This window comes from Lineus longissimus, chromosome 13 (genome assembly GCF_910592395.1).
Source record: "Lineus longissimus chromosome 13, tnLinLong1.2, whole genome shotgun sequence".
In the NCBI taxonomy this organism is placed as follows: domain Eukaryota; kingdom Metazoa; phylum Nemertea; class Pilidiophora; order Heteronemertea; family Lineidae; genus Lineus; species Lineus longissimus.
In genome coordinates this window covers 11,236,790-11,264,727 of record NC_088320.1, presented here as the reverse complement: position 1 = coordinate 11,264,727, position 27,938 = coordinate 11,236,790, and the positions used below count along the sequence as shown (strand labels likewise).

At 42.9% G+C, this 27,938-nt stretch overlaps 2 long non-coding RNA genes across 3 annotated transcripts; one reads left to right on the top strand and one right to left on the bottom strand.

Annotated features, from left to right (window-relative positions):
• The first annotated feature begins 378 nt into the window (after nucleotides 1–378).
• Nucleotides 379–24,231, top strand: LOC135498447 (uncharacterized). Of its 2 annotated transcripts, none has more exons than XR_010449058.1 (4): nucleotides 379–392; nucleotides 19,969–20,061; nucleotides 20,761–20,818; nucleotides 23,993–24,231. It is a non-coding gene; the product is annotated as an uncharacterized LOC135498447 (long non-coding RNA). The 2 variants fall into 2 exon arrangements; XR_010449057.1 differs by lacking the exon at nucleotides 379–392 and adding an exon at nucleotides 18,036–18,149.
• On the bottom strand, nucleotides 5,118–9,161 carry LOC135497607 (uncharacterized). The gene is made up of 2 exons (XR_010448944.1): nucleotides 8,934–9,161; nucleotides 5,118–5,347 (listed from the first exon to the last, which is right to left on the bottom strand). It is a non-coding gene; the product is annotated as an uncharacterized LOC135497607 (long non-coding RNA).
• Nucleotides 24,232–27,938: the final 3,707 nt, after the last annotated feature.

Genomic DNA, 27,938 nt, shown 5'->3' with positions numbered 1-27,938 from the left:
GGAAAGATAGTCCCTCGAATCATAGAGACCTTCCCAAATACCTGTGAGGAATTATAGTCCTAAATCCATGCCAGTTATTCCAGATTACAAATCCTGGCTTCTCAAATCCGGGCCCTGTCACCGTGAGTGTATACCTATCCTTACAATTTGAAAGATGTCAAGTGAGTAGGAGTAACAGGTTGAAGTTGAAGACGAGTGTCATTAGAATTTTGCAGATATTGCAGTGACGAAGCAGAATTCCCAAGCATTCACGAGAGCTTTGTGCTAAACAACCCGACGCACATCCAGAATAAGCCCTGCCGGGCATGGCTACAAATACTAAACCTTGCCCGAACCAACACCCATTTCAGTGTTTGGACTCCAAGCGTAGTGCGGTAGCATCTTTTCAAAAGGTAAGTGTATTCTGCCAAAAATTCTCTCATTGCCATCAGCAGAGGGTAACAACGTAGGAAGGAGGTTCTCCCTGACCAAGGTGTCACCATAAAGCTATTTTTCCATACTGGTCCTTTTTTTTATTCTTCATTCGACATGTTATTTTGTACGTCAAAAAGAGGTGGTTTTGTCCTTTTTTCATCTTATCCATGCTCTATGCTTTATACCACGCTCTACGATGCATGAAAAGCCAATCACCAGGGCAAGGAGAGAAGGCATGACTGCTTTGGAGAATGGTTGAGGTATGATAGCTGGTTTGACAAAACATTAGAGAGCAGTTAGAAACACGAGCCATCATTTGGGAGGACTACAGAACTGCATGTTCGCGCATTCGAAGTTCTTCAGCTTCTCGGAATTCATCATGTGACTTTATATTGGTTGATCAGGCGTAAACGCACCACAGACTGCTAAGGATCCCCTGTTTATTGTGGCGATGAAAGCAAACTGGTTTAGTATACGTGTGAATTTCAACGTTTTGAGATTTTGGATTTGTTTTAGAGCAGTACAGTGTGGCGTAAATTGAAAAAGCATTGCATGCGTTGTCGTTTTCTGTCCGTTCGGTTTGTTTAAGGGGGCGCAAAAAGACGATGCCAAGAGTCATTTGCATTCATTGAGGTTTCCACTACATGAAATTACGATTGCGGCAACGCACGCAATTCATACGGCTTTGTTATTTTACGCTCCACTGCTCGCCCAAACACCCAGACAAACGATTCAAGCAAATTCGCGTTCGGCGACAATATATATATATCTAACTCCTACACCTTTATATGGTAGGTTACCACTGAATGAAATTGCGAGAACGCACGTGCCCGCCTTTGCTCTATCATGCTTCAGTTCACCGAAACCGAGCCAGCAAAAGCTTTTGCTTTGCGCCATTGGAAGTGGATAAATGCGATTCCGACATCGCAAGTGGCAGTGCACCATATACAGTGCAGAAATAGTTATTGTATTGGCATTTTTCGCAACATCGCGTATGTTGGCATTCTTTCAGTTAAAACCCACCTCATCCCTGAACTTCGACAGATACATGAAAATAAAAACTCCTTTGCTCTATTATGCTTCACTTCACCCAAACCGAACCAGCACTTCAGATTATATTGGATGGAGAAATAATGGAAATTGCAAAGTGATGCACGCGGCATAGAAGTTAAGATAAAACCTTTCAGTTAATGCATGAATGTTCATTGGAAAATTGTATATAAATTGTATAAAAAATGTATTTTTTGGGAGGTCTTCTATAAATCGAGTATTTTAAATTGAAAGAATAGTCGAAATATGATTATGGAAGTTTTTTAAGTAACTTGCCTTGAAATGACAAGATCGGTAAATTGAAATAAGATTGGAAATTGGTAGTCTTCGTTGTGATCTTGTCGGCTGAAAGTTCCCTTGGTATCTGCATGCTCTCGGGAGAACTGGTTTTATAACACGAATATCAGGTAGCAGGGCGGCAGAAGATTTATGACGGTTCCTTCCATTGACAGGTCGACTGAGCTAGTACAATTTAAAAACCAGAGTCAGGCTACTAGACATGACTCCTTTCGTGAGCATGTTAGCCCTGGCTTATTTTTTAAGGAACTTTTGTGTTTTGTAGCTCACCAACGGTAATTAGCGGTGAGATATGAGGTGGGCAAGTTTCGCAGCGGTTTTGCTGGAAAGTTATTGGTCTATTGGAACGAATCGGTTGTGGATACTACGCTGCCTTGATGCAGAAATTTAATTCCGGGATTTATTGAAATGGTTCTCTCTCTGGTCATTCAACAACATTCCTAAGTAAATTATAAATATATGTAACAATAAACAGATGGAGGTCCTGCAAGTCTGGGAACGTTTGGCCAAAAAAATCCATGACGATTCGGTAAATACCTCTTAAAAGGTACATTCTACAAAATTAGCATACGTCGGTGTTGCCCGTGGACCAGCCAATTGATTACTTACCTGCTGGTTGACTTTTCCTCTTTAGCATTGGGACAATGTTTTTCACCCAGCTGTGGGGATGTACTGGTTCCCTTATAGCTCGCCAGGGTAACTATAGTTAACCTGGTGGATTGTTCGTGGAATCCGGGCATCCTGCCGCGAGTCTACCAAAACTGAAAACATCATGTGACCGGCTATCATTGGCTGGCCCTTATAGGGCCTATATATAAACCAGATCACAGGGCGCCCATCTGAGAGAGAGAGCGAGACCGAGGAAGAGCCACAGGGTAAAAAGGGGAAATAAGAAATACACCAAGGCCTTTTAAGAAGACCTCCCGAGTCTTGTAACACATCCCAAATAAAGAGCAAGGGTAAGTCCCAAATTTCGTGTTACTATCTTTCGTGGTCGGATGACCTTGCTATTAACGCACATTAGGGGAAGGATCTCTGGAGACAGTCGGTCGAGCATCTGACCTCTGGGAGGCCGTGGACAATCCCCCCCCCCCCCCCACCCCACCCCAAACTTGACGGCTTGGGGCGGTTCACGCCCTGTACGTTACATACCCGAGAAGGCTTGGTTGCAAGGTTTTACTTAAGGTGTATAATATGGTCAAATATTGACAGAAACAATGGAATACTATGATATATAACATTTTACTTTAAGGTGTATTCATGGTAAAAATATTAACCGAAACAATACGATTATGCTTAGATCACTAACCTTTTACTTTAAGGTGTATTCATGGTTTAAAATGTTAGTGAAACTATTATGAAGTAGGAAACACCATCTGCTAGTGGTGATAGCACAGGATCTGTTGCGCCTGTAAATGCTGTCGGCAAGGAATTGTAGCCGGTTTCTGTAACGGGTACAATGCAATGAGGAAGCTGCACAACAAAACCTGCCGATAGGAGCCCTGCAGGCAAGTGGACCATGGTTGTAATGAGAAAGCCATTTCTCGGGTCAATGATCTTTGAATATTTCATTCCTTGATTACTCTACATGGGGAAATAGCACCAAACATGTTGTGTTTAAGGAATTGAACCCGAGGCGGAGGACCTTGGTTGAGTTACCAAGACACTCGAGGGTGGAGCTAAAATACAGTCCAAACCCGAGCCGATAGGCGAGGGTTTGGACGAAATTTTAGCTCCACCCGAGAGTGTCTTGGTAACTCAACCAAGGTCCGAAGCCGAGGGTTCAATTTCTATTCTAAAATACCTCAAACTTAAGATAGGCCACGAAAATAACTTGAATATGTGCGAATTTGGCAAACTCCATCCATCGCCTGCCCGGAGCGCCGGTAGCGCCGTTGTTTACATTATGTTACGGCAGCGCGCATAGGAAGTCCGCATCGGCTCGCTCAAGTGATGCTAAAATCCGCGCAAATGGGCTATTCGGAGCGTTTTTCTCAGCAAATATGTGTAGTGCTCATTAAAAAACTTAGGGTGGTTGATGCTTCCTTGGCTGATTTGTGTTTGAAGCAGTGTTTTGAGAGCCTCAAACTTCTGAAGTGAGCTGTGTGCATGGTTTCCACATTTTAGTGCAACCCGAGGGAACTTTGGTAGAGCATCTTGGTTGCGTGTCCAAAACACTCCACTCTCAGAACGAGGCTTATGCATTTTCCATTTAAAAGTTGACTTTACGGTACCAAGGTATTTTAGAATATTGTTCCTTAATTCTATTTTGATGAGTTTTAGGGAGAAAATCAACAAAACTTAATGCACTGGAAGTACCGGTACCGGTGCGGCCATCTGGATTTTTAGTTCTGCAGGTTCCTCATTCCGTGTGACTACATTTTCGGTGCTGTTGCAAGGGTCTAGTCTGTCTTGTTCCTTCTTTTGATTATGTCACCTCGATAACCAGGTGACTCCAATAGCTCCCAGTGAAGGATCGAGTAGGAAATAGTTCAAAATTCTCAATAGTAAATAAACTGAATACAATACTTCTTCTTCATCATCATCATGTCCCGCAGCCATGCGGCCATTGGGGCGACAATAAGCTGTTAAAGATGCGACACCACGCGGTTCTGTCCTCGGCGAGGGGTCTTCCATTCCAGTGCGTCACGTTATCCACCCGCTCTTTGGAAGGCCGCGATGGCGGCTATCTCTACTGAGCCCTGCAAGATGGCATATGCTAGTGTCCCCTTGGTTCTCGTGGTATATGGACGAACCGCCTCAGCTTAAATACTTGTACAGGTGAAAATGACAATAATTTAAGACAACTCTCGTTCGGGAACGAATGCAATTCTTCTGTATTGGGATATGCCGACTGTTCCAGTCAGGCCTAAGCCAAGTGGAGCTCAGGCATGAAACATCTCTGTGTTTCCCGTATTTCAGTGTTAACCTTTTTGTTCCCCTATTCACGACAACCATTCGATGTCTGATATATCATAGGGGAAATTTTCACTTACAGAAACACAGAAAATTATACCGAGTTTGGTCTCGAGAAGTAGGAAACAAGAAATAATGACCTGATAATCTTCTTTTGGATAAAACCAGTTACTGCGTCTCCAGTATCCCTTGCCACTCCACGTCAAGAGAACAAAATTAGGACGAGATCATAAAATGTGAACTGAACAGTCGAACTTCGGTTCTATTGGACTGAAGAACGTTTTCGCAGCCTGGTAAAACACGAGCCTCCTTGCGAGATCTCATGACGAGGCAACAATCCAACCTTCTATCAGGAATTGGCGCAGGCGCATATAATGACCTGGGACGAGGCTGTATATTGTTAACCATGATAAGAAGAAGAAGAGTACATGACCATGGACTAACACACAGAACACTTTATTGCTCCAAAGATGTCTTCATTCATACAGACAAATGATATCAATAGTTTAATTATATATGGAACCCTGTACGCAGATGGATTGGAGAACACAACTACTTTCCCGGTGCACAGGTCCAAAAAACACAATCGCCTCCGGGTCCACCATTTGCCACCTCGCAGTCGGAATGGTTATTGCAACCATAACGCTTGCGGACTTTCAGGAACTCTTTGCTGAAAAAGGTAAAATCAACGTTTTAGTCACAAGCTTCCCCAAGCGGTAGTATGTAAATGTTGAAACGAGACAAATGAAACAAGCCATTCTAAACGAACCAAATACACATTCTAAACATCAAATTGAAGATTACGTTTCGATGTAATATGATTGCAAAGCGTTAGGTTGATATTTGCATGAAATGAAACTTAGATCCTCGAAAGTTCATAGTTTGCTAAAAGAAAAAGTGGAAAAGTAAGGTGTATGTAGCCCTTACAAGTTAATTGTTGGTTAGATAAAAAAGAAAACCTATGGGGGCAATTGTATTTTTAGCTCAAAATAAACATTTCTATAGACACGCATTAAAGGCATTACACGCATTACCTGACATCAGGGAGTTGTGGTCATTCAGTGTTGTTCGTATAAGTCTTATTATGTTGAATGATCCAAAAAAGAAATGAGTAGTTTGGTGTGATAATCCGATGTGGTATTTGCGAGATAATCACCGACGAATAAGGGTCTTTGACAGTAATAGCTAAATGATAATGTGATTGACAGCTATTTTGCCGTTTTGTTGCCTAATGCACCACCCGAGCAACAAATATCATGAACCATTTGTTGATACTGCGGTTATATTTCACATGTGTATAAAAAGGTCGTGGCATCCGGTGGTTTTAAGATGTTGTCTGTTCAGAGGCTGCAGTAGTGACAGACTGACGTTTTTACTGGTAATTTCTGCAGCACAGCGCTACTAATACAAAACGCTATGTCGACGCGCCAGTCTATCACCGCCTTGCCAACGTGAAGCGCGGAAAAAAGTGTACAATATACTGACGCGAGGAATCGGTCTCCCATCGCCCGTCCTACATATGAACTTTGCTAAACTCGAATCACACTGATAGCGACCGTCAACGGTGTGATATGGACCCACTCATAATAATAATAATACGAGTCTTATATAGCGCAGTATCCAACCATTAACTGGCCGCTCAAAGCGCTTGATAGGCCTCTTTAAAAAGCAAATGTTTCAGTTGTCCCTTGAAAGATAACAGAGAGCTGCAGTTCCTAACAGTTGAAGGAAGTTTGTTCCACAGCTGAGGGGCTCCAATTGAAAATGCTCTACCACCGACTGACATGACATTGGTCTTTGGGATAGACAGAAGAACGGCCGATGAAGAGCGCAGAGTTCGAGAAACGGTATGAACGGAGAGAAGTTCTGAAAGGTATTGGGGAGCAAGTTGGTGAAGACACTTGTAAGTAAGAAGGAGAACCTTGTACTTGATGCGCTATTGCACATGCATTGCGACCAAATATCGATTTTTGTTTTTAAATAACACTCTTAACCAGGTTAATGTTTATTTCTTAATGTTTATTTGGAATCATCAAAGGCCAACACGTTAAATAACCGCATCGATTGTCATCAACATAATTATGAACAACATATGAGAAGAGCCCGCCCAGGAAGGACACTCAATAAATGAATTGCTTATAATATTATACTATTAGAGGATTTATATAGCGCTCGACTCTGCAAGGCATATTCTCGAGCGCACCCCCCCCCCCCTAAAAATGACGCTTAAGGAGTGATTTGAACTGGCCGATGTTTCCTGCCAACCAAATACTCCTGGGGAGATTGTTCCAAAGCTTGGGGGCAGCCGAGCAAAAAGCCCGGTCCCCAAAAGTTACGCAACACGTAACCGGCACCACAAGCAAAAGCTCAGAGTCACCACGCAATCTATGATGAGACAATGGTTGCCTGACCTTGACTATATCAACTAGATACTGAGGAGCATTACCCTGGAGGGCCTTAAACATTAGAAGTTAGACCTTGAAAATTATCCTGTACTTAACAGGTAGCCAGTGTAGATGTACAAGTACCGGAGTGATATGGTCAAAGTGAGGCACAAGACATACAACCCATGCAGCAGCATTCAAAACCTTCTGCATCCGACTACACTGCTTGTCAGTGATGCCATATAGAACAGCATTACAGTAGTCGAGATGGGCAGTTGCGAAAGCATGAACAAGAATCTTGGTGGTGTCCTCAGTAAGAAATTTCCGAATTTGTCTGATGTTATAAAATCCGCGAAAGGTCTTTGAGCACACTTTGCGTACGTGGGTTTCCATATTCATATTAGAATCAAACCATACGCCGAGATTTCTCACACATTTGACAGGGCTCACATCAGTCACACCAACTTTAATTGAGTCAATGTTTACTTTGAGCAATTGTTGGCGGGAACCAATGATGATAAATTCAGTTTTCACATCGTTAATGAACAGCTGGTTGGTGATAAGACAAGCCCTTACATCACGAACGCATTTCTCAGCCTCCTTCACCGCATCGCATTCAACAGAAGTCGGAAGTGGGCGAAAAGACAGATATAACTGATTATCATCAGAATATCCATGAGCGTCAGGTAGATGTCGGGATATCACGTGATAGAGGCGCGAAACGTAGAACAAGAATGAAATTGGCCCTAGGCAGCTGCCCTGAGGAACACCACATTTGAGGACAAATTTAGTTGAGACTGAGTCATTGATAACAATCCGCTGATTCCGACTGTTGAGATACGACTCCAGCCATTTGAGGCAAGATCCAGATATTCCGAAATCCATGTTCATGGTTTCAAGGAGAACAGTGGTATCAACAGTATCAAAAGCCACACTAAGGTCAAGCATCACAAGCAAACACACTTCTTGCTTATCCATCCTCATCAGAATGTCACTCTGCACTTTAACTAACGCTGTCTCAGTTGCTTGTGGTGCGCGTAGATATTTTTTTTTACAAAATATAGGCAACGGCAAAACTTATCCGCCACCTATGTTTCATTGTGGAACTGACAACTATCATAAATATCGAGCCCGCTGATCATAATGGTCGGACTTATCGCGCCCCCCTGCAAACCAACATGAAAATAACCGTTTAATAGATTATACTGTCGAAAGGTATCGAAAAACTTACGAAAGGTCACGGAATTCAAGAACTCGAGACTCTACGAGAGGGATCGCCACTGGGCGTGTAATCCGATTAAGCGTCCCTGCACTTTACGAGTGTTTTACGAGAGATTTCGTGACCGATGCAGATTTCGAGAGTTTTCCGAGAGAATAACGAGAGTTGGTGTTCGTAGTAATAGTTCCCGATCCCAAAATAGCGGCCGAGATACAGCGCTTTTTTCACGGAGACCGACTCGAGATCGGGGAATATTTCACGAAAACTGATGACGTCATAGGCAGGAATGGGTTCTTTTTCGGTGATTTTTTCGGCGGTACGGGATAGCGAAAATTCCTTATTAGCGTGGATAAGAGGAGGCGAGGTCCATATATGCGTATAAATACGCATATAATACGCACTTGCGTATATATATATATATATATCAAGGATGCATTGATCAAGCTGTAACAGTCATGACTACCGTAGTTTGATTGGTAGCGGGGGGGGGGGGGGCAAATAGCTAATTCTGGTTCAAGGTAGGAGGAACCTTGGTGGACTGATTACGGAGGATGCTGTTTGAAATCTTTTTGTGTATGACCAAAAGCCATTTTCACTCTGACGCCACCAATAGAACAAGCGAGAGAGAGGAACCCAAAGGCTGTGTAACCTACCCTTTTTCCAGATCCATTTCTTCATTCAATCCTTCCTCGACATTATCTCCTGCATGTGCTAGATAGACGGGATATGATAATTCAGGTGTTCGGTAAGGGATGTAAATTTGGGGTAAGGTAATTGCGATTGCGACCGGGCATACACTGCTTTGTCATTTTGCGCCGCACTGCACCGAGGCAATGCGAAAAATCGGATGAGTTGTGAAATACATGGGAGCTGAATCGCGTCACCAAATGCATTTAGACTTGGTCCCATGAATTTCAACACGCATGCGGTTTTTGCATTGTTTGAATACAGTGTCAGCTGAAAAAGCCCTGTGAAATAACAAATGCACTGTCGCATGCCTTGTCACAATCGCATGCCAAGTAATTAATCAATCCTATACCCCGCCCAAAAGCACTGTCTCTCGCCTCCCGGTAAATAAAGTCAGCGCGCAATTTCGGTCCACCTTTCGACGAGCCTGAGCCGATATTGGAGGAAGAATTCGCCCCGATCAGGCTAGGGGGCATTATTAGAAAAACCCCTGATTTCCGCAGGATAAGGCAGTTATGATGTTGGGCTCTAAGATCACAAAGATTAAAATCTGTACTCTTTCATGAAATTGATATCATGATGAAGAAAATTATCTCAAACCCAGCGATTCAGTAGCCGTTTTACCCGCAGGCGTGATATCTTTTTGTCGCACATATAGCAGCGATTATAATCATAGGTACAGCGCTTAAATCGCTCATTGCGGGGCGTTGTATGTATACCTTCCAAGGACCAAGGAGAAGATCACCACCAGAACGAACAGGACACAAATGGTCTTCATCTTTCAGTCAGAAATATTTGCTAGAGAGACGTAACTTCCTGGAATGTAGCAAAAAGAGGAAACTGAGATTTTTGAGCTTCTTGCAGGCCAACACTCGACACTAACAACCGAATGTGTGCGAGGGTAGGAGGATACGAATGAGTCTGGTTTTTCGTTGATGTCTATAACAAGGTATCTCCCTGCTTTAACTGTCGACACAATGTACCAGTATACACCATAGGCACGTAATTATAAGAGCTCAATAACTCCCCCCGCCCCTCGACTGAAAAACACACCCTCAATGACAGCACACATAAAACTGTACGAGTGTTGACACTGTTGTCAGTTGGGCTGGAGCCTTTATCGTCATATACCTGTCGATGTCCAGAGATAAGGTAGGTGTTACAAAATATTCCAATGCAATAACTATTTCTGAATTGTATATGGTGCATTGCCACTTGCGATGTCGCAAAGCAAAAGCTTTTGCTAGTCTCGGTTTGGGTGCATAGAAGCATGATAGAGCAAAGGCGTGAATGTGCGTTCTCGCAATCGTATTCAGTGGTAAACTACAATATAAGGGTGTAGGTTAAGGTCGGTCCCCGCCGAACGCGAGTTTGCTTGAATCGCAGAACAAACTCGTTTGTCTTGGTGTATTGGCGTGAGGTGGGGTGTAAAATAGCAAAGTCGCATGAATTGCGTGCGTTATTGCAATCGTAATAACATGTGGTGGAAATCTCAATGAATGCAAATGCCTCTGGGCTTGGTCATTCTACGCCCCCTGCAAAAAAACGAACGAACAAAAGCTCTTGCGCGGATTACGACAAAGCATGGAACGCTTTTTCATTTCACGCCACACTGCACTGCCCTAAAACAAATCCAAAATCTCAATACGTAAAAATTAATACATGTATACTTGACCAGTTTGCTTCCATCGCCGCAGCAAACAGGAGATCTTAAGCAGTATGTGGTGTGTTTACGAGCGATCAACGAATATAGAGTCACATGAAGAATTCCGCAAAGCTGAAGAACTTCGAGTGCGCGAACATGAAACTCTATAGTCCTCCCAAAGGATGGATGGTGTTTCGAGCTATTCTCGAAGGTTTGGTTGAACCAGCGATCATACCTCAACCATTCTCCAAAACAGACATACCTTCTCTCCTTGCCTTTGTGATTGACTTTTCACGCATCGTAGAGCGTGGCCAAAAAGTGACCAAAAAATAGGAAGAACAAAGACACCTCTTTTCGACGTATGAAACAACATGTCGAATGAGGAATGGAAAGAGCACACATATGGAAAAGAAGATGTTTGTGGCGTCCACAGTAACAGTAGGTTAACACTGATTGGACAAGGCGTGAGGCGGTGGAATTTTTTGCTTTTACGCTGCACCCCAATGACTTGCACGAAAACAACCCTAAAATCGCATGCGTTGTGAATTTCATCTGAAACAGCGTCAAATGTCATTCACCGATGTCAGGAGGCAATAACTGAGGATTAAGATTTTTTTGATATATATAGGGCCCCGGTATATAGAGCCTACATGTAGGTAGCATTAGCAAGGTCGCAATCAGTAACCTCTCCAAAGGTAACGGGTTAGAACTCAAATGGAGGCGGTTAAATGCTGATTTTGTGCCTAACATAATCGCATTCTTGACTGTTTTCGCCACAATCACGGCATTGTGGATGTAATGGTTTTTAAACCAAATCGGCAATGTAAACCGATTTTGAAGTGGGCGCCCAACCACACCACGACGTACACGTTTGTTAACTTTTTAAGAGAAATGGCTTGATGGCGACAACTTGGTCAGGGAGAACCACCCTCCTACGTGGTTACCCTCTGCTGATGTCAATGAGATAATATTTGGCAGAATTCACTTACCTTTTGAAAAAATGCTACTGCACTACGCTTGGAGTCCAACGACTGAAATGGTTGTTGGTTCGGGCAAGGTTTAATATTTGTAGCCAGGTCTAGTAGGGCTTATTCTGGATGTGCGTCGGGTTATTGAGCACAAAGCTCTCATGAATGCTCGGAAATTCTGCTTCGTCACTGCACTGGTTACAAAATTCCATTGACACTCGACTACAACTTCAGCCTGTTACTCCTACTCACTTGATATTTTTTCAAGTGGTAAGGATGGTATGCACTCTAGATGACAGGGCCCGGATTTGAGAAGCCAGGATTTGTATTCTGGATGAACTGGCATGGATTTAGGACTAGAATTCCTCACATGCATTTGTGATGGACTCTATGATTTAGAATAGCATAGTGCACGCCTCTGGAATTTTATCCTTAATCTCTTTAAGGATCCTAGCGTTCATTTCGTCAACCGGGATTCTTGTCTGGTTTATTCAAGTTCGTAAGTCTTGCTTACTTCCTCTACCTTGAAAACTATATCATTAATTTCCCCCAGGTTGTGCGGTTTGGACATTGGCATGTTGGACAATTCTTCCTTCGTGAAAACACGATTATGCGTTTTTAATCTCTTAGGTCCAGAGGAGATTCACCAAGATAATAACAGGAATGAGGGATCTTACGTATACAGTGAAAGGCTAGAGGCACTAGATCTCTTCAGCCTCAGACATAGGTGAGAGGTGATTTGATAAGCTTGTTCCAAATATTACATGAAACGGATTTGGCGAACCATCTGTGTGGCGGCGACGCATTACTCTCCGTATATAGGATCATGAATTTAAAGACAGACGACGTATCTGTACTCTGATATTTCCTTTAATTAATCATGCATTGCGTGAAAGATATTGTAAAACATCAGCAGCTTCAGGGTAGGGATCATATCATTCAGCGGTTTCACAACGCAGCTAGACTCCCTGACCGGGGCAATCCATTGCGTCATCATAATTTGGTCTCCTTATGGACTGCCACAAATAGCGGGAATTCGTGCAACTGGAAGATTAGCCAATGGACAATGCTGCATCTCTCCCATGGTTTAGATGGTACACGCACGCACTGCGCTGTATCGTTGGTTGACCTACAATGTACCTGTGAATAAACATCAAACAACACGATTAAATGCACAAATATTTGTACTATAAAATCTCAGGTTACATCAGCTAACTGGGAATAAGACTACTTTATTTGTGCTAATGTAAAGCCATAGTATTTAATTGACTCGTGGGTATCATCATCCTTTTTAATAGTAGCAGGAGTAACAACATTAGTAATAGATCTACTTGCAGTACTAGTATTAACATCATTCGGTCTAAAAGCTCCAGTCGCACTTTGTCCTGAGAGCGTAGCCGCAGTAGGGCTTTGTCCTGAGGGCGTAGCTCGAGTAGGAGTTTCAACAGGAGCAGGCCACGAGTCACAATCTGGTAACTCTTTGTCTCACATATAAAGTTTGGCAGTGGTCATGGGTCGGGGTCCCATCATTCCCAGCCGCAAGTCACAATCAGGTACTTTTTGTCTCACATATAAAGTTTGGCAGTAATCAGGGGTCGGGGTCCTATCATTCACAGCCACGAGTCACATTCTGGTAACTTTTTGTCTCCCGTATGAAGTTTGGCAGTGATCATGGGTCGGGGTCCCATCATTCCCAGCCGTAAGTCACAATCAGGTAACTTTTTGTCTCGCATGGCAATGACACATAGGTAGTGAAAGTCAGGTTATTTCATGTTAAGAACCGGTTTGAGATTTTGTGCTGAAGTACCATTAACTGGGACAATTCTTCCTAATAACAATTACAGAACTGAACAGCCCATGACGGGCGGCAACTCAGGGGTCAATCAAGTGAGAAAATTTCAGTATAGGCTAGGCAACGTATAATGAAGCTTGATCATTAATCCAACAAGTCTGACGTAACGCGCGGAAGCACACTTCTCAGGTTGTTGTCGGCGACACTTCCCAGGTGTCTGGTCGTGACGCTTTTTATTAGACTATACCATTTAAATTTTGCAGAGTGACTTTATAGGTGGCCTCAGTTACCGATTTTGACGCTTGGGGAATGGGTAGGCGATGCCGCGAAAGAGTGGAGACGAGGTCAATATTTCACAGTAATACAGGAAATCAACGTCTAAAATTTAAAAAAAAACAACGGGGGAAAAACATAAATTGTTGATAACCAAAAAAACAAACTAATGGAAATTAGTGGAGTAGAGTTTGTTAAAACTGTTTGACGTTTAATGAATACTCTGTGAGCGTGTGTGTGTGTGCGCCACCGAACTAAATTGTTCTTAGTAGTCAATATCATACTGGAAAATCAACACATCGAAGTTTAATTTTATTGCGATAATTCTTTTCCAAATTGCCCAAGAAAAATGCGTTGGCAGCTTTAAAAGCTTTAGTAATTACTGGTGGCTAAAAAGGGCAAAACCACTCATTGTTAGTTCAAGAAGCGGATAATAGACGGCAAATGCATCTGGCCAACTGTGAACTGTCTACTGTGTAAGAAAATGGAGACAGTGAAGAGTTCTCTGTTTTGTGCGGAGCATACTCTGGAAATATAGCCTGGTTCCTTGGCCAATTCAATGCGCAGAATACAACTGCGCAACTATACGTCATAACCCGGGCTTTTGAATCGTCAAAAAATCAGTCAAATGTGCCTGTAGCGCCAACTGGCGGTGAAAACTAAACTAATTCCATTACAAGTCAAAATGAAAAATTATTAAAAAATATTCGGCCAGATTTGAAACAATATTTCCTCTGTGGACCGAGGTATAAAGGAAAGAAGTTAAAACTTCCCGATGACCTCATTCGCCGAGTGTAGGTCGGATCGCGCTGATTTTTGGTTTCTGAGTTCCCCTTGGGCTACTCCTAATTTAACAGCGTCAGCAAAGTGCCTAGGTCTTACGGTTACAAAATGCCCAAAAGTGACACGGATGGAAGGAAGGAAGGACAGACACCATTCCCAGTAATATTGCTAGCTTCGCTGACTTTGTCAGCTGAGCTAAAAATGAAACCTGTATGTGCCATAGTATTAGAGACATTTAAAAAAAACGTAATTATGGTGGCCATCTTGAAATCCAAGATGGCGAACATTTTACGGAATTTTCAGTGGGTCCACTGGATTCGTCACACCCAAAAACCTAGGGTATGCCACAAAAAGCAAGTCCGTATCACCCATAGTATTTGAGATATTCAAGAAAAACGCAAATCATGGCGGCCATCTTGGCGGAAATCCAATATGGTGGCCATTTTATGAAATTTTTCGTTGGTTCCATTCGATTCGTCATACCTGAAAACCTAGGGTAAGGCATGAAATTATACCTGCAATAGTGTCAGAGATATTCAGGGAAAAAGCCCAAAATATGGTGGCCATTTTGAAATTCAAGATGGCTGCCACTAATGGGCGTTTCACGTTGGGGTCTTAATCGATTAGTGATCCTTAGGGGTCCAGTCACCTATATGCCAAATTTCATGTCTCCATCGATAACCAGTATGTATATATGGGGTGACAAATAATAATATTATAGGCCCTCACGGTGGCGGCAATCTTGGAATCCAGTATGGCGGCCATGCTACGGCATTTCCACTGGTTCCGTTGAATTCGCCATACCTGAAAACGTAGGGTGAGCCGTCAAAATTATACCCGTACGTGCAATAGATTCCGAGATATTGCAGGAAACTGGCCAAAAATGGCGGCCATATTGGATTTCAAGATGGCGACCGCCAGATGGCGTAAAAAATTAGGGTCTTAATCGATAAAGGGGCTGTTCTACCACCACAGAATTAATGCTGTTCTCTTTCCCTTTCCAATTTCTCAACCTCAAGCCTACGAAAGCCCAGAAGGCTCATTCCAAATTCCAAATTCCAAATGCGAAATTCCAAATCTGATCCGACCAATTTGATCAGGTTTTGCTTTTGACTAATCAGATAGAGTATAATAACAATATTCCAGTTCCGGTTTGCTTCGGCAGATGTGAACAGTTTGGTGATCGGTTGCATATCAGCGTTGGTTAAAGCGGATGGGGCAAAATTCCTCTGTTGCAGTGAGCTACTCTGCTACTCGGTATCCTAGGACTGGCGTTGTCTATTGCTACAGCAGTTGCTAAAAATGACAGGTTAGTGTACTTACGCTGCTAAATGGGTGAACGTCGTCAACGTGGAGGTTACTCTCACTGGTGGCTGTCCCAGATTGCTTTTAAAGCTGCCAACGCATTTTTCTTGGGCAATTTGGAAAATAATTATCGCAATAAAATTAAACTTCGATGTGTTGATTTTCCAGTATGATATTGACTACTAAGAACAATTTAGTTCGGTGGCGCACACATACACACGCTCACAGAGTATTCATTAAACGTCAAACAGTTTTAACAAACTCTACTCCACTAATTTCCATTAGTTTGTTTTTTTGGTTATCAACAATTTATGTTTTTCCCCGGTTGTTGTTTTTTTTAAATTTTAGACGTTGATTTCCTGTATTACTGTGAAATATTGACCTCGTCTCCACTCTTTCGCGGCATCGCCTACCCATTCCCCAAGCGTCAAAATCGGTAACTGAGGTCACCTATAAAGTCACTCTGCAAAATTTAAATGGTATAGTCTAATAAAAAGCGTCACGACCAGACACCTGGGAAGTGTCGCCGACAACAACCTGAGAAGTGTGCTTCCGCGCGTTACGTCAGACTTGTTGGATTAATGATCAAGCTTCATTATACGTTGCCTAGCCTATATTGAAATTTTCTCACTCGATTGACCCCTGAGTTGCCGCCCGTCATGGGCTGTTCAGTTCTGTAATTGTTATTAGGAGGAATTGTCCCAGTTAATGGTACTTCCGCACAAAATCTCAAACCGGTTCTAAACATGAAATAACCTGACTTTCACTGCCTATGAGTCATTGCCATGCGAGACAAAAAGTTACCAGATTGTGACTTACGGCTGTGAATGATAGGACCCCGACCCCTGATTACTGCCAAACTTTATATGTGAGACAAAAAGTACCTGATTGTGACTTGCGGCTGGGAATGATGGGACCCCGACCCATGACCACTGCCAAACTTTATATGTGAGACAAAGAGTTACCAGATTGTGACTCGTGGCCTGCTCCTGTTGAAACTCCTACTCGAGCTACGCCCTCAGGACAAAGCCCTACTGCGGCTACGCTCTCGGGACAAAGTGCGACTGGAGCTTTTAGACCGAATGATGTTAATACTAGTACTGCAAGTAGATCTATTACTGATGTTGTTACTCCTGCTACTATTAAAAAGGATGATGATACCCACGAGTCAATTAAATTCTATGGCTTTACATTAGCACAAATAAAGTAGTCTTATTCCCAGTTAGCTGATGTAACCTGAGATTTTATAGTACAAATATTTGTGCATTTAATCGTGTTGTTTGATGTTTATTCACAGGTACATTGTACGTCAACTAACGATACAGCGCAGTGCGTGCGTGTACCATCTAAACCATGGGAGAGATGCAGCATTGTCCATTGGCTAATCGTCCAGTTGCACGAATTCCCGCTATTTGTGGCAGTCCATAAGGAGACCAAATTATGATGACGGAATGGATTGCCCCGGTCAGGGAGTCTAGCGTCGTTGTGAAACCGCTGAATGATATGAACCCTACCCTGAAGCTGCTGATGTTTTACAATATCTTTCACGCAATGCATGATTAATTAAAGGAAATATCAGAGTACAGATACGTCGTCTGTCTTTAAATTCATGATCCTATATACGGAGAGTAATGCGTCGCCGCCACACAGATGGTTCGCCAAATCCGTTTCATGTAATATTTGGAACAAGCTTATAAAATCACCTCTCACCTATGTCTGAGGCTGAAGAGATCCAGTGCCTCTAGCCTTTCACTGTATACGTAAGATCCCTCATTCCTGTTATTATCTTGGTGAATCTCATCTGGACCTAAGAGATTAAAAACGCATAATCGTGTTTTCACGAAGGAAGAATTGTCCAACATGCCAATGTCCAAACCGCACAACCTGGGGGAAATTAATGATATAGTTTTCAAGGTAGAGGAAGTAAGCTAGACTTACGAACTTGAATAAACCAGACAAGAATCCCGGTTGACGAAATGAACGCTAGGATCCTTAAAGAGATTAAGGATAAAATTCCAGAGGCGTGCACTATGCTATTCTAAATCATAGAGTCCATCACAAATGCATGTGAGGAATTCTAGTCCTAAATCCATGCCAGTTCATCCAGAATACAAATCCTGGCTTCTCAAATCCGGGCCCTGTCATCTAGAGTGCATACCATCCTTACCACTTGAAAAAATATCAAGTGAGTAGGAGTAACAGGCTGAAGTTGAAGTCGAGTGTCAATGGAATTTTGTAACCAGTGCAGTGACGAAGCAGAATTTCCAAGCATTCATGAGAGCTTTGTGCTCAATAACCCGACGCACATCCAGAATAAGCCCTACTAGACCTGGCTACAAATATTAAACCTTGCCCGAACCAACAACCATTTCAGTCGTTGGACTCCAAGCGTAGTGCAGTAGCATTTTTTCAAAAGGTAAGTGAATTCTGCCAAATATTATCTCATTGACATCAGCAGAGGATAACCACGTAGGAGGGTGGTTCTCCCTGACCAAGTTGTCGCCATCAAGCCATTTCTCTTAAAAAGTTAACAAACGTGTACGTCGTGGTGTGGTTGGCCGCCCACTTCAAAATCGGTTTACATTGCCGATTTGGTTTAAAAATCATCACATCCACAATGCCGTGATTGTGGCGAAAACAGTCAAGAATGCGATTATGTTAGGCACAAAATCAGCATTTAACCGCCTCCATTTGAGTTCTAACCCGTTACCTTTGGAGAGGTTACTGATTGCGACCTTGCTAATGCTACCTACATGTAGGCTCTATATACCGGGGCCCTATATATATCAAAATAATCTTAATCCTCAGTTATTGCCTCCTGACATCGGTGAATGATATTTGACGCTGTTTCAGATGAAATTCACAACGCATGCGATTTTAGGGTTGTTTTCGTGCAAGTCATTGGGGTGCAGCGTAAAAGCAAAAAAAACCACCGCCTCACGCCTTGTCCAATCAGTGTTAACCTACTGTTACTATGGACGCCACAAACATCTTCTTTTCCATATGTGTGCTCTTTCCATTCCTCATTCGACATGTTGTTTCATACGTCGAAAAGAGGTGTCTTTGTTCTTCCTATTTTTTGGTCACTTTTTGGCCACGCTCTACGATGCGTGAAAAGTCAATCACAAAGGCAAGGAGAGAAGGTATGTCTGTTTTGGAGAATGGTTGAGGTATGATCGCTGGTTTAACCAAACCTTCGAGAATAGCTCGAAACACCATCCATCCTTTTGGAGGACTATAGAGTTTCATGTTCGCGCACTCGAAGTTCTTCAGCTTTGCGGAATTCTTCATGTGACTCTATATTCGTTGATCGCTCGTAAACACACCACATACTGCTTAAGATCTCCTGTTTGCTGCGGCGATGGAAGCAAACTGGTCAAGTATATATGTATTAATTTTTACGTATTGAGATTTTGATTTGTTTTAGGGCAGTGCAGTGTGGCGTGAAATGAAAAAGCGTTCCATGCTTTGTCGTAATCCGCGCAAGAGCTTTTGTTCGTTCGTTTTTTTGCAGGGGGCGTAGAATGACCAAGCCTAGAGGCATTTGCATTCATTGAGATTTCCACCACATGTTATTACGATTGCAATAACGCACGCAATTCATGCGACTTTGCTATTTTACCCCCCACCTCTCGCCCGAATACACCAAGACAAACGAGTTTGTTCTGCGATTCAAGCAAACTCGCGTTCGGCGGGGACCGACCTTAACCTACACCCTTATATGGTAGTTTACCACTGAATACGATTGCGAGAACGCACGTTCACGCCTTTGCTCTATCATGCTTCTATGCACACAAACCGAGACCAGCAAAAGCTTTTGCTTTGCGACATCGCAAGTGGCAATGCACCATATACAATTCAGAAATAATTATTGCATTGGAATATTTTGTAACACCTACCTTATCTCTGGACATCGACAGGTATATGACGATAAAGGCTCCAGCCCAACTGACAACAGTGTCAACACTCGTACAGTTTTATGTGTGCTGTCATTGAGGGTGTGTTTTTCAGTCGAGGGGCGGGGGGAGTTATTGAGCTCTTATAATTACGTGCCTATGGTGTATACTGGTACATTGTGTCGACAGTTAAAGCAGGGAGATACCTTGTTATAGACATCAACGAAAAACCAGACTCATTCGTATCCTCCTACCCTCGCACACATTCGGTTGTTAGTGTCGAGTGTTGGCCTGCAAGAAGCTCAAAAATCTCAGTTTCCTCTTTTTGCTAAATTCCAGGAAGTTACGTCTCTCTAGCAAAGATTTCTGACTGAAAGATGAAGACCATTTGTGTCCTGTTCGTTCTGGTGGTGATCTTCTCCTTGGTCCTTGGTAGGTATACATACAACGCCCCGCAATGAGCGATTTAAGCGCTGTACCTATGATTATAATCGCTGCTATATGTGCGACAAAAAGATCTCACGCCTGCGGGTAAAACGGCTACTGAATCGCTGGGTTTGAGATAATTTTCTTTATCATGATATCAATTTCATGAAAGAGTACAGATTTTAATCTTTGTGATCTTAGAGCCCAACATCATAACTGCCTTATCTTGCGGAAATCGGGTTTTTTTCTAATAATGCCCCCTAGCCTGATCGGGGCGAATTCTGCCTCCAATATCGGCTCAGGCTCGTCGAAAGGTGGACCGAAATTGCGCGCTGACTTTATTTACCGGGAGGCAAGAGACAGTGCTTTTGGGCGGGGTATAGGATTGATTAATTACTTGGCATGCGATTGTGACAAGGCATGCGACAGTGCATTTGTTATTTCACAGGGCTTTTTCAGCTGACACTGTATTCAAACAATGCAAAAACCGCATGCGTGTTGAAATTCATGGGACCAAGTCTAAATGAATTTGGTGACGCGATTCAGCTCCCATGTATTTCACAACTCATCCGATTTTTCGCATTGCCTCGGTGCAGTGCGGCGCAAAATGACAAAGCAGTGTATGCCCGGTCGCAATCGCAATTACCTTACCCCAAATTTACATCCCTTACCGAACACCTGAATTATCATATCCCGTCTATCTAGCACATGCAGGAGATAATGTCGAGGAAGGATTGAATGAAGAAACGGATCTGGAAAAAGGGTAGGTTACACAGCCTTTGGGTTCCTCTCTCTCGCTTGTTCTATTGGTGGCGTAAGAGTGAAAATGGCTTTTCGTCATACAAAAAAAAAGATTTCAAACAGCATCCTCCGTAATCAGTCCACCAAGGTTCCTCCTACCTTGAACCAGAATTAGCTATTTGCCACCCCCCCCCCCCCCCCCCCCCCGCTGCCAATCAAACTACGGTAGTCATGACTGTTACAGCTTGATCAATGCATCCTTGATATATATATATATATACGCAAGTGCGTATTATATATGTATATATATACACATATATGGACCTCGCCTCCTCTTATCCACCCTAATAAGGAATTTTCGCTATCCCATACCGCCGAAAAAATCACCGAAAAAGAACCCATTCCTGCCTATGACGTCATCAGTTTTCGTGAAATATTCCCCGATCTCGAGTCGGTCTCCGTGAAAAAAGCGCTGTATCTCGGCCGCTATTTCGGGATCGGGAACTATTACTACGAACACCAACTCTCGTTATTCTCTCGGAAAACTCTCGAAATCTGCATCGGTCACGAAATCTCTCGTAAAACACTCGTAAAGTGCAGGGACGCTTAATCGGATTACACGCCCAGTGGCGATCCCTCTCGTAGAGTGTCGAATTCTTGAATTCCGTGACCTTTCGTAAGTTTTTCGATACCTTTCGACAGTATAATCTATTAAACGGTTATTTTCATGTTGGTTTGCAGGGGGCGCGATAAGTCCGACCATTATGATCAGCGGGCTCGATATATATGATAGTTGTCAGTTCCACAATGAAACATAGGTGGCGGATAAGTTTTGCCGTTGCCTATATTTTGTAAAAAAAAATATCTACGCGCACCACAAGCAACTGAGACAGCGTTAGTTAAAGTGCAGAGTGACATTCTGATGAGGATGGATAAGCAAGAAGTGTGTTTGCTTGTTATACTTGACCTTAGTGTGGCTTTTGATACTGTTGATACCACTGTTCTCCTTGAAACCATGAACATGGATTTCGGAATATCTGGATCTTGCCTCAAATGGCTGGAGTCGTATCTCAACAGTCGGAATCAGCGGATTGTTATCAATGACTCAGTCTCAACTAAATTTGTCCTCAAATGTGGTGTTCCTCAGGGCAGCTGCCTAGGGCCAATTTCATTCTTGTTCTACGTTTCGCGCCTCTATCACGTGATATCCCGACATCTACCTGACGCTCATGGATATTCTGATGATAATCAGTTATATCTGTCTTTTCGCCCACTTCCGACTTCTGTTGAATGCGATGCGGTGAAGGAGGCTGAGAACTGCGTTCGTGATGTAAGGGCTTGGCTTATCACCAACCAGCTGTTGATTAACGATGTGAAAACTGAATTTATCATCATTGGTTCCCGCCAACAATTGCTCAAAGTAAACATTGACTCAATTAAAGTTGGTGTGACTGATGTGAGCCCTGTCAAATGTGTGAGAAATATCGGCGTATGGTTTGATTCTAATATGAATATGGAAACCCACGTACGCAAAGTGTGCTCAAAGGCCTTTCGCGGATTTTATAACATCAGACAAATTCGGAAATTTCTTACTGAGGACACCACCAAGATTCTTGTTCATGCTTTCGCAACTGCCCATCTCGACTACTGTAATGCTGTTCTATATGGCATCACTGACAAGCAGTGTAGTCGGATGCAGAAGGTTTTGAATGCTGCTGCATGGGTTGTATGTCTTGTGCCTCGCTTTGACCATATCACTCCGGTACTTGTACATCTACACTGGCTACCTGTTAAGTACAGGATAATTTTCAAGGTCTAACTTCTAATGTTTAAGGCCCTCCAGGGTAATGCTCCTCAGTACCTGGTTGATATAGTCAAGGTCAGGCAACCATTGTCTCATCATAGATTGCGTGCTGACTCTGAGCTATTGCTTGTGGTGCCGGTTACGCGTTGCGTAACTTTTGGGGACCGGGCTTTTTGTCTCAAGGTCAGGCAACCATTGTCTCATCATAGATTGCGTGGTGACTCTGAGCTTTTGCTTGTGGTGCCGGTTACGCGTTGCGTAACTTTCGGGACCGGGCTTTTTGCTCGGCTGCCCCCAAGCCTTGGAACAATCTCCCCAGGAGTATTAGGTTGGCAGGAAACATCGGCCAGTTCAAATCACTCCTTAAAAGCGTCATTTTTAGGGGGGGGGGGGGGGGGCGCTCGAGAATATGCCTTGCATAGTCGAGCGCTATATAAATCATCTAATAGTATAATATTATAAGCAATTCATTTATTGAGTGTCTTTCCTGGGAGGGCTCTTCTCATATGTTGTTCATAATTATGTTGATGACAATCGATGCGGTTATTTAACGTGTTGGCCTTTGATGATTCCAAATAAACATTAAGAAATAAACATTAACCTGATTAAGAGTGTTATTGAAAAATCGATATTTGGTCGCAATGCATGGTATGAGTGGGTCCATATCACACCGTTGACGGTCGCTATCAGTGTGATTCGAGTTTAGCAAAGTTCATATGTAGGACGGGCGATGGGAGACCGATTCCTCGCGTCAGTATATTGTACACTTTTTCCGCGCTTCACGTTGGCAAGGCGGTGATAGACTGGCGCGTCGGCATAGCGTTTTGTATTAGTAGCGCTGTGCTGCAGAAATTACCAGTAAAAATGTCAGTCTGTCACTACTGCTGCCTCTGAACAGACAACATCTTAAAACCACCGGATGCCACGACCTTTTTATACACATGTGAAATAAAACCGCAGTATCAACAAATGGTTCATGATATTTGTTGCTCAAATGGTGCATTAGGCAACAAAACGGCAAAATAGCTGTCAATCACATTATCATTTAGCTATTACTGTCAAAGACCCTTATTCGTCGGTGATTATCTCGCAAATACCACATCGGATTATTACACCAAACTACTCATTTCTTTTTTGGATCATTCAACATAATAAGACTTATACGAACAACACTGAATGACCACAACTCTTTGATGTCAGGTAATGCGTGTAATGCCTTTAATGAGTGTAACGCTTTGCAATCATATTACATCGAAACGTAATCTTCAATTTGATGTTTAGAATGTGTATTTGGTTCGTTTAGATTGGCTTGTTTCATTTGTCTCGTTTCAACATTTACATACTACCGCTTGGTGAAGCTTGTGACTAAAACGTTGATTTTACCTTTTTCAGCAAAGAGTTCCTGAAAGTCCGCAAGCGTTATGCTTGCAATAACCATTCCGACTGCGAGGTGGCAAATGGTGGACCCGGAGGCGATTGTGTTTTTTGGACCTGTGCACCGGGAAAGTAGTTGTGTTCTCCAATCCATCTGCGTACAGGGTTCCATATATTATCAAACTATTGATATCATTTGTCTGTACGAATGAAGACATCTTTGGAGCAATAAAGTGTTCTGTGTGTTAGTCCATGGTCATGTTCTCTTCTTCTTCTTATCATGGTTAACAATATACAGCCTCGTCCCAGGTCATTATATGCGCCTGCGCCAATTCCTCATAGAAGGTTGGATTGTTGCCTCGTCATGAGATCTCGCAAGGAGGCTCGTGTTTTACCAGGCTGCGAAAACGTTCTTCAGTACAATAGAACCGAAGTTCGACTGTTCAGTTCACATTTTATGATCTCGTCCTAATTTTGTTCTCTTGACGTGGAGTGGCAAGGGATACTGGAGACGCAGTAACTGGTTTTATCCAAAAGATGATTCTCAGGTCATTATTTCTTGTTTCCTTCTTCTCGAGACCAAACTCGGTATAATTTTCTGTGTTTCTGCAAGTGAAAATTTCCCCTATGATATATCAGACATCGAATGGTTGTCGTGAATAGGGGAACAAAAAGGTTAACACTGAAATACGGGAAACACAGAGATGTTTCATGCCTGAGCTCCACTTGGCTTAGGCCTGACTAGAACAGTCGGCATATCCCAATACAGAAGAATTGCATTCGTTCCCGAACGAGAGTTGTCTTAAATTATTGTCATTTTCACCTGTATAAGTATTTAAGCTGAGGCGGTTCGTCCATATACCACGAGAGCCAAGGGAAGCATATGCCATCTTGCAGGGCTCAGTAGAAGTAGCCGCCATCGCGGCCTTCCAAAGAGCGGGTGGATAACGTGACGCACTGGAATGGAAGACCCCTCGCCGAGGACAGAACCGCATGGTGTCGCATATTTAACAGCTTATTGTCGCCCCAATGGCCGCATGGCTGCGGGACATGATGATGATGATGAAGAAGAAGTATTGTATTCAGTTTATTTACTATTGAGAATTTTGAACTATTTCCTACTCGATCCTTCACTGGGAGCTATTGGAGTCACCTGGTTATCGAGGTGACATAATCAAAAGAAGGAACAAGACAGACTAGACCCTTGCAACAGCACCGAAAATGTAGTCACACGGAATGAGGAACCTGCATAACTAAAAATCCAGATGGCCGCACCGGTACCGGTACTTCCAGTGCATTAAGTTTTGTTGATTTTCTCCCTAAAACTCATCAAAATAGAATTAAGGACCAATATTCTAAAATACCTTGGTACCGTAAAGTCAACTTTTAAATGGAAAATGCATAAGCCTCGTTCTGAGAGTGGAGTGTTTTGGACACGCAACCAAGATGCTCTACCATAGTTCCCTCGGGTTGCACTAAGATGTGGAAACCATGAACACAGCTCACTTCAGAAGTTTGAGGCTCTCAAAACACTGCTTCAAACACAAATCAGCCAAGGAAGAATCAACCACCCTACGTTTTTTAATGAGCACTACACATATTTGCTGAGAAAAACGCTCCGAATAGCCCATTTGCGCGGATTTTAGCATCACTTGAGCGAGCCGATGCGGACTTCCTATGCGCGCTGCCGTAACATAATGTAAACAACGGCGCTACCGGCGCTCCGGGCCGGCGATGGATGGAATTTGCCAAATTCGCACATATTCAAGTTATTTTCGTGGCCTATCTTTTTAAGTTTGAGGTATTTTAGAATAGAAATTGAACCCTCGGCTTCGGACCTTGGTTGAGTTACCAAGACACTCTCGGGTGGAGCTAAAATTTCGTCCAAACCCTCGCCTATCGGCTCGGGTTTGGACTGTATTTTTAGCTCCACCCTCGAGTGTATTGGTAACTCAACCAAGGTCCTCCGCCTCGGGTTCAATTCCTTAAACACAACATGTTTGGTGCTATTTCCCCATGTAGAGTAATCAAGGAATGAAATATTCAAAGATCATTGACCCGAGAAATGGCTTTCTCATTACAACCATGGTCCACTTGCCTGCAGGGCTCCTATCGGCAGGTTTTGTTGTGCAGGTTCCTCATTGCATTGTACCCGTTACAGAAACCGGCTACAATTCCTTGCCGACAGCATTTACAGGCGCAACAGATCCTGTGCTATCACCACTAGCAGATGGTGTTTCCTACTTCATAATAGTTTCACTAACATTTTAAACCATGAATACACCTTAAAGTAAAAGGTTTGTGATCTGAGCATAATCGTATTGTTTCGGTTAATATTTTTACCATGAATACACCTTAAAGTAAAATGTTATATATCATAGTATTCCATTGTTTCTGTCAATATTTGACCATATTATACACCTTAAGTAAAACCTTGCAACCAAGCCTTCTCGGGTATGTAACGTACAGGGCGTGAACCGCCCCAAGCCGTCAAGTTTGGGGTGGGGTGGGGGGGGGGGGGGGTTGTCCACGGCCTCCCAGAGGTCAGATGCTCGACCGACTGTCTCCAGAAATCCTTCCCCTAATGTGCGTTAATAGCAAGGTCATCCGACCACGAAAGATAGTAACACGAAATTTGGGACTTACCCTTGCTCTTTATTTGGAATGTGTTACAAGACTCGGGAGGTCTTCTTAAAAGGCCTTGGTGTATTTCTTATTTCCCCTTTTTACCCTGTGGCTCTTCCTCGGTCTCGCTCTCTCTCTCAGATGGGCGCCCAGTGATCTGGTTTATATATAGGCCCTATAAGGGCCAGCCAATGATAGCCGGTCACATGATGTTTTCAGTTTTGGTAGACTCGCGGCAGGATGCCCGGATTCCACGAAAAATCCACCAGGTTAACTATAGTTACCCTGGCGAGCTATAAGGGAACCAGTTCATCCCCACAGCTGGATGAAAAACATTGTCCCAATGCTAAAGAGGAAAAGTCAACCAGCAGGTAAGTAATCAGTTGGCTGGTCCACGGGCAACACCGACGTATGCTAATTTTGTAGAATGTACCTTTTAAGAGGTATTTACCGAATCGTCATGGATTTTTTTGGCCAAACGTTCCCAGATTTGCAGGACCTCCATCTGTTTATTGTTACATATATTTATAATTTACTTAGGAATGTCGTTGAATGACCAGAGAGAGAACCATTTCAATAAATCCCGGAATTAAATTTCTGCATCAAGGCAGCGTAGTATCCACAGCCGATTCGTTCCAATAGACCAATAACTTTCCAGCAAAACCGCTGCGAAACTTGCCCACCTCATATCTCACCGCTAATTACCGTTGGTGAGCTACAAAACACGAAAGTTCCTCAAAAAATAAGCCAGGGCTGACATGCTCACGAAAGGAGTCCTGTCTAGTAGCCTGACTCTGGTTTTTAAATTGTACTAGCTCAGTCAACCTGTCAATGGAAGGAACCGTCATAAATCTTCTGCCGCCCTGCTACCTGATATTCGTGTTATAAAACCAGTTCTCCCGAGAGCATGCAGATACCAAGGGAACTTTCAGCCGACAAGATCACAACGAAGACTACCAATTTCCAATCTTATTTCAATTTACCGATCTTGTCATTTCAAGGTAAGTTACTTAAAAAACTTCCATAATCATATTTCGACTATTCTTTCAATTTAAAATACTCGATTTATAGAAGACCTCCCTAAAATACATTTTTTATACAATTTATATACAATTTTCCAATGAACATTCATGCATTAACTGAAAGGTTTTATCTTAACTTCTATGCCGCGTGCATCACTTTGCAATTTCCATTATTTCTCCATCCAATATAATCTGAAGTGCTGGTTCGGTTTGGGTGAAGTGAAGCATAATAGAGCAAAGGAGTTTTTATTTTCATGTATCTGTCGAAGTCCAGGGATGATGTGGGTTTTAACTGAAAGAATGCCAACATGCGCGAT